Source organism: Haliotis cracherodii, unplaced genomic scaffold (assembly GCF_022045235.1).
Source record: "Haliotis cracherodii isolate W230 unplaced genomic scaffold, xgHalCrac1.p SCAF_7, whole genome shotgun sequence".
Classification (NCBI taxonomy): domain Eukaryota; kingdom Metazoa; phylum Mollusca; class Gastropoda; order Lepetellida; family Haliotidae; genus Haliotis; species Haliotis cracherodii.
Genome location: NW_027266330.1, coordinates 8,772,859 through 8,780,623, shown reverse-complemented (window position 1 = coordinate 8,780,623; position 7,765 = coordinate 8,772,859).

The following is a 7,765-nucleotide window of genomic DNA, read 5'->3' as shown; positions in this document are numbered from 1 at the left end:
TATATACTAAGGTAAATTTAAAGATTGCTGTGGACCGTAACCGGCAGTCTAGACACGGATTGGGTCGATACTATGATAGGCTAGTCGAGTGCATTTCTTCGTTTTGTTCACTTGGATGGGTCATAGCGAGGATGTTTGTGAATATATATGTACGTAACTGATGACGTTCATTTTCTCATATTTTGTAGTTATCAACCACATGATGCAGGCCACAGTGCTGTAACAGGACAAGATGAAACAGTAGAGTACCAGGCCTTAAATCGATAATGGGAAATTAGAGAGGCAGATATGAACACGACCTGTGAGCCATCCAACAGACCAGGACAAGATAAAACAAAAGAGTACCAGACCCTACAACGACACCGGGAAATTAGAGGGGCTGACATGATTGCAGATTGTGGGCCATCACATCACCAAGATATCAGTGAAGAGGAGGCTTCTATCTTCCCTGTTACAGAAGAAGGTGTCCCTGGCGGAGATGGAGATACCAGTTCGTCTGAAGCCACTAAAACATACACAATCACAAGTGCAAGATATATATCGCCAATTAGTGATGACTCCATTAAACAATATTTTGAATAATTACAATGTATGTTGTTTCAATTTGATTGTCACACAACTAATACAAAAACGACACCGAATCCACTTGTCAAATGTTATAAGTATACGAATGGAATAAGGCAGTTATTACAAGAATGGTGTTCCATCTTAAGGATGTGACTGTTCATGTTTGACGGGGACACTGAGGATATCAGAGACGCAACCATGTCAAACAACCGGAATGCATTTAAACGGGTGGTCCTTCAAACCTATCAGACGTCAACAGGGCTACCTTTACACGAAAATCAGCCCACCAGTGAGACAAAATGGTAAAATCAATGCCAACGCTTAGGACCACAAGGCATTGCTTTCATTTGTACGACGACTGCTATTAGCAACGAATCTATGAATACTGAAGTGACAATGTCCACTCAGTCCGTATCCAGCCATCAGAACCTTGGGTAATTGCTTCACAGCAGCAGGAATGGCGTCTACTGACATATCACCATCAGAGGATCCGTTTGGCATGGTCTTTAGTACAACGAGCTTTGAACCTGGGAACCTGATGGAAAAGTCATTGGGTGGATGCATGCAGGTTCCTGCTTCATGTCAGGCAAGGACATCTGAGGGTTTTGCGGCACAGGAATACGGCCTATATGTCCAGGAGCATCAGTCTAACTATCTCTGATGGGTAGGGGGAGCTCGGTAATTTAGGGGTGTATCCCTCACTATTGCCAGCTGGTCCTGGTCACCGTTCAAGGAAACTCCCCGTTTCGACAACCGCCAACTCGACACAGAACCTTATATAATTGATGGTAATGTCAGACCCCATCGTTCCCAGGCAGTGACAGCCTACCCCCCAGAACAATGCTGTGACGACTTTCCTTGGCCCGCCAGAACTGTTCATTGTACACAGGCACTGGAGCCCTATGTACACAGGTAGCGTGAGTTTGAAGCTTCTATGCATTGGGAGTGGCTGAAGAGATTAAGCACAGGGGGATGCCATGTAGGATTTATTAGCTACCTAACTTTGAAATTCGGGTGTCATCTAGGGCCTCAAGTGACATTTCATCATGAAATACCCATCTGATATCGTCGTATGAACTCTGCAACGCCATACTATAAGAGATGTTGTTGTTGGCCAACAATAATGCCACTAAATCTATACTCAGCAGACAATTGTAGTTGTTCATGCCACCAGAGGGTCTTAGCACATCGTGTCAGTAATGACATTCAAAAGCATTTGTTTCTTTACTCATTGGATGTGGTCATTGGTGCACTGAAGATATGTGTGATGTAAAAATGTAATTGTCAAATTATTCACCTCTATAAGTTGAAACATTATACCACGTAGCAATATCTACTTGGCATGTATGCTTAAAGAGTTACATTGTAATTTCATTGTACCAACGTATGAGCCAGGGTGCTCGACGCAGTTTGCTAACATATTTGCTAATTTGCTGTTATTAAACATTGTACTCATGTTATGCACATTGTATGTATGTGATTCCCTTGGAAAGGGAACTGTTATTCTTTCTGTAGATACACATTTCTTTCCACAGAAATACCAAAAAATACATTCACCTGGTGTGAAACAAGGATCTTATTTACAAAAATGTCTAGTTTTTGAAACTCGTCATTTCCAATGTTTTGGCCACACAAGTGAACAGATTGAAACTTTGTTGAACATTAGAGATATTTCTAGTGCATGTTTTTTGCAGAAGATTGTAATAATTGCTTGTCAAATAAAATGAAGATATTTCAAAAACACAAGCTTATCATTTATGTCTTCACTGTTTGTGTAATAAGGTTCCTTACGTTGTCTATGAAACACGATTGATTGATAATGAAAACAGCTCTGATTAAAGAGTTCTTGTTCAGACCATACAACTGATTAACATGTGTCATTTTTCATGAAAAAAAGGAAGCGGGCCTTGACGATGTCTTTAACCTTCAGTGCGTAAACCCCGGCACTGATACTGAGTGTGCAATGTATTACATCCCTACAGTGAACATTTCTTGAATTATCATGTCAAAACATCTATTACGAGGGCATGGTAGGGGATTTGATCCTTGCCGAAAGTAACAGTCAAATCAAAACAATTCCTAAAAAGAAAATGCTACATATTTTTGGAAATGTGGCCCGATGCATGTAAATAACAAGTTTGCCTCAATATATATAAGATAAACTTGATATGACACCACTTGAGGTCATTGAAGGCTGTAACACCTTTCCAACAAGTCCGATCACACAACCATTAAATGCTTAGAAAGTGTTTTGATCCCGGACGTTGCCGCATTCACTTCGTATGCTAATTTAATAAAAATACCCTCGTGTTGCATACTCGAAATCATCTCAAAATATGAAAACACATCACGTTTACCTCCCAATGCGGAGCCTGAAATGTTTCGAACTTTTCACTGCATATAAAGATAAAAACAATTCTTTGGACAACATAGATACCACGTTGTATCAGTGCTAATTGTGTTCTACATTACCATAGCAATATTTTTTTCCACATTCTGTTGAGCAGGCGAGTCAATGTCGGAAGCATGTGGCATTAGTCACTTTGCATCAGACTGCTTAAGTGCTGAAGGTCCGGGGTTCGGTCGCCGGCTGCGACATACCAAAAGACGTTAAAAGATAAAACTTATTGTTACCCTGCTTGGCGCTCGGCATTAAGGGGCTCAAACAAGGACTGGTCGGCTCTGAGTCCGTATACTGTGTCTGAATTGAGTCTTCATGTTAAACTGCATCATGGTATCTCAGTGTGCTAGCACTGTAAAGTGGGCATTAAGTCGAGACTAGTACAAGAAGCCATACAAACGTGCATTAACGTTGCTATATAAGTGCAATAATCTTGAGCACGACGTTAAACCCCATCTCACCTCACCTCACAAATCATGATGCATCATCGCATTCCAGGGTAACGTCTTAGCATTTCAGAGTGACCTCATGTCTCTCATACAGCTCTGCAAGTTCAGGTAGACAGTGTTTAAGAATGACATATTCTTTATGAATTTGACATTATGTGCTTGCAGATTTGCACCAAGAAATGTGAATGTGACCAAATGTTATTTTTTCACTTTTTAATTAAAGTACAAATTCTCGTACTTTTGGGGGGTTGAGTTCCGTCCGGGATTCGAACCCACACTGCCAGAGTGAGACATCTGATCGCCAGCACACAGTCAGCGATTTAACCCACCAAGCCACCGATGCGTCCTCACAATGAAAGTCTGACAACCTGTAGTCTAGATCACGTACTTTGTGTACCCCTCTGACAAGTTTTTATTGGGACTGCTCCCATGGCCGAAAGCTATAAACACACAATGCCTTTAACAAAGTGGTCAAATGTAACAAATGTTATATGTTCAGCGTATTTCTGTTTTAATCATGTTGACATTTTCATTATCCTCCAAGAATTTGTCAATATCACTGTCGTTGATCATCCAGGATATCGCCTGTCACTTAATCATCAAGAAACGACTGATTTAGGTTTGGGGGTATGGCAGTCAATGTTTCTGGAAGAACATGTAGCCGATAACGAGGGACTCACCGGTCTCTGTTTTGACAAAAAAACGTTGAAATTGTTCAATGGTTTTATACTATTCACAAGACTTCCAACCACATTTCCATTGATCTTGACAAGATCATTCAATTTTATTGGAGATAGGATTGTCTGTGTACTACCAGCTAGCAGCGTTTAAATTTCAAGAAATCCTATCAATTTATATGTTTTGTGTCTACCATAAGCAATGGCAACAAGTGTAGTGAGTGAGTGAGTATGGTTTTACGCCGCTTTTAGCAATATTCCAGCAATATCTCGGCGGGGGACACTTGAAATGGGCTTCACACATTGTACCCATGTCGGGAATCGAACCCGAGTCTTTGGCGTGACGAGCGAACGCTTTAACCACTAGGCTACACGACCGCCCCGGCAACAAGTGTAAACAATTATCCTAATTGGAACAAAATATATATTCAGTATATTTTTTTATGTTCAATATGAAGCCTCACATGTGCGTTCGGGTTTGTTCGTGGGTAAACGATGAATGAACAAAGAATGAGGAATATCATTCGGGCAACCAATCAAATGGCAGCATTTCTATACAGCCAATCAGCTGTAAGCGAACATGTACTTACCCGCATCTCTCTGAATAGCGACAAAGAGAAAACAACAAAGTTGGGTACTTTTTACTCATGATTACCATTTCAAGAACTCGTGAACAAATTAAGGTGCAAGGTATCAATAATAAGCTAAGCGTAATGTATGATGGCCATGACAACATTCATCACTGCATTTCCTACGACCTTGAAAATAATTAATTTAAACCAAAATAATATTGGAGACAGTGGAAAATCTTTGGACAAGTTGTTCTCATTAACGGCAGCTGATGCAATGCTGTGCATATTGTTTGATACCACAAAGGTACGTTTTGTCTCTTTGAACGCGGAAATCAAATGATTCTCAGTTGGTAATATTTCTAGTTCGGATTCCACAAAGATGCTTTGTACCTACAAGAACCTACATGCGTGTTTCAGTTGTTGCTATATCTCGTATGTTCTTTGACAGGTCGCACTCACAGATGACACCTAATAATGTGGTATTTACAAAACTTTATTATGCCAATTGTGTTTCTTTCACAATGTTTAATCAGATGCTGCACCCACTTTTTTAATAACGCATATCACTAGTAAGACACGATATCTGAATGATAAATACACGCAAAAGGAATACGAAACTCATAAGCTGAAGTGTGCTTTGATTAAGTTGACATATGTGATCATTGAGCCCTAGATCATAGTTTCAATTTCCATGTACCACAGGTTATTTAGGAGAAGTCCCGCCTCTTGTGCGCAGTATACCCTCTGTCATCCACATGCAGCTGTCTGCGCCTTCGTGAATGGGAGAGTTGATACATGTATAGCGTGTTAAACGCATTGACAAAGGGGCTGATTTAAGGTATGTTTACATACTTTCTTATTCGTTTAACTGATACGTTGATTCTATATGTGCGTTCATTGCACATCAAATTAATTTCCTAAATACGCATAATCAGCTAAACTCGTCTTGTCATGTTTTTTATTGTATTTTATAACCATTAGTTTCCACGCGTTATCTTATGCTATGACCATTAAAAGGGGGAAAGGCATATTATAACGTCGTCTCTTGATTATGTATTAGCATTACTCTGTACACAACATAAGCGTAGTTTTATTTTGTTTATATTTCAAATATGTAATGGCTGGTGTGGTACTTGTAACTATTGCCTGCTTGGTTCTTTCAACAAGAGGTAAGATCGTTTGTCAATATTTTTACATAAACATAAAACGGATCTCTCCAATTTTCGAAACATACAACTATCAATACTGATGATTTGTTTAAGTTTTCTGTATGGTCTTCATCCGTGTTTGGTTGAACATTAATACAAAACATGACGTAAGTCCTACTGACGGTTTTTATTTACAGCCGACCCCTGTCGTGACGACCAGCAATGTTCAGAGTGTATTACGGCATCAGGAAACTGCATCACAGAATGCGAGACTGGATATTACGACCCAAAATGCAAGTCTTTGTGCAGCAAGAATTGCAAGCTCAAAAAGTGTAAAGAACAGGAAGTTTCAGGCACAGAATATTGTACCGAAGGTTGTGAACCTGGATACCATGGTGTAAACTGCAATGTAGGTTGTCTCGTTCCAACGGGGAAATGCACCAATTGTCCAGGGGGATGTGAAGAGGAATACTGTTACCAAGGCGATACATGTTTCACTGGATGTCACGATTTCTACTTCGGCTCCAATTGCAAGAATTGTTCCAGCAGGTGCGAATCCTGCAATAGGACAACAGGTACGTGTGACCATTGTCACCCACCCTATCATGGCCTGAACTGTGAGTACTCATGTAATAACTCTTCAGGATCGTGTGAAGCTGGATGTGCACCAGGATTATATGGGGAACAGTGTGCTTACATGTGCAGTGAAAAATGCCGTTCTAATCCAGCGGTAATTCCTGAGAAACTGTGTACAGGAGCAGATGTAAACATTTCAAATTTGTGTATACCTGAGTGCAACAAAGAGAGCGGATATTGCGTCCATGGTTGTGTGGCTGGCTGGTATGGTCCATTGTGTTCCTTACAGTGCAACTCGAACTGCATTAACAAACGATGTAATATCACCAGGGAATGTGCTGAAGGTTGCACCGAAGGTCATTTTGGAAAAGATTGTAAACCATGTTCTGAGAACTGTGCCAATTACACTTGCATTTCAAACAGCGGAACTTGTTTCAAAGTGTGTCACAATGGGATGTATGGACAATTCTGTAATCTCACCAGAAGTCCGTGTTATGATCATGTGTGTGATCAGCCGACTGGAAAATGTATCAACGGATGTTTCGTCACAGAGGATGGATGTACTCAGAATTGTTTTAAGGGTTTTTCAACAACTCAGCACACTACTGAATCTGGTGGCAGAGGTAAATTTTAAATGAAAACCATTGTTTGTTTCACTAACTCCAGAAGTGTGTTGTACTCAAAACAGATATGATGAAATCACCAGATGAAAGGAACGATTAGTTTTGCAAAGATATTGTCACATCCTGATTGATCTCCCTATTTTACGACAATTTGGAAATTGATATTTTACACATGTTTTATGATTGGTGACCGAGCTTAAATAAAATTATGTCTCTTATGTATAGTTATACACAAGTTTACATTCAGTTATATTGTTGTACATTATTATGAGTCAATTTGATAAACGTATACACGTTGTATACTTTTTGTAAATATTATTTTCAATTATGATGTCATTTTGGGCAAAAACATCAATACATGTTAACAGAATGTAAATTATATGAATAGGTTGTTTAACTTCTTTTTAAACGTATTTTCCGCCATATTACTTCATTCCTTAATAATACATCCCGTAAGTTATTTCAGAATTTACTTTCACATGCGACAACAGTCATACAAAGTTTGGCTCTCATTCTTTGAAAGTTCATACTCCAATGAACTCACGCAAAGTGAAAGTCAGTTTTTGTTGTTTTTTATATCACTATTTTATACCTTGAGTGATGTAGCGCTAGATCTATACGTGTGAATTTATGTTTACACTGACAGCCATACAACAACGAGCTGTATCGCAGAATAAAATAGTTCCCCCAAAAGGTGACATGAGCTTACATATGCTCATCTTGCTTCACCGGGATATCTGTTGTAACTTGTT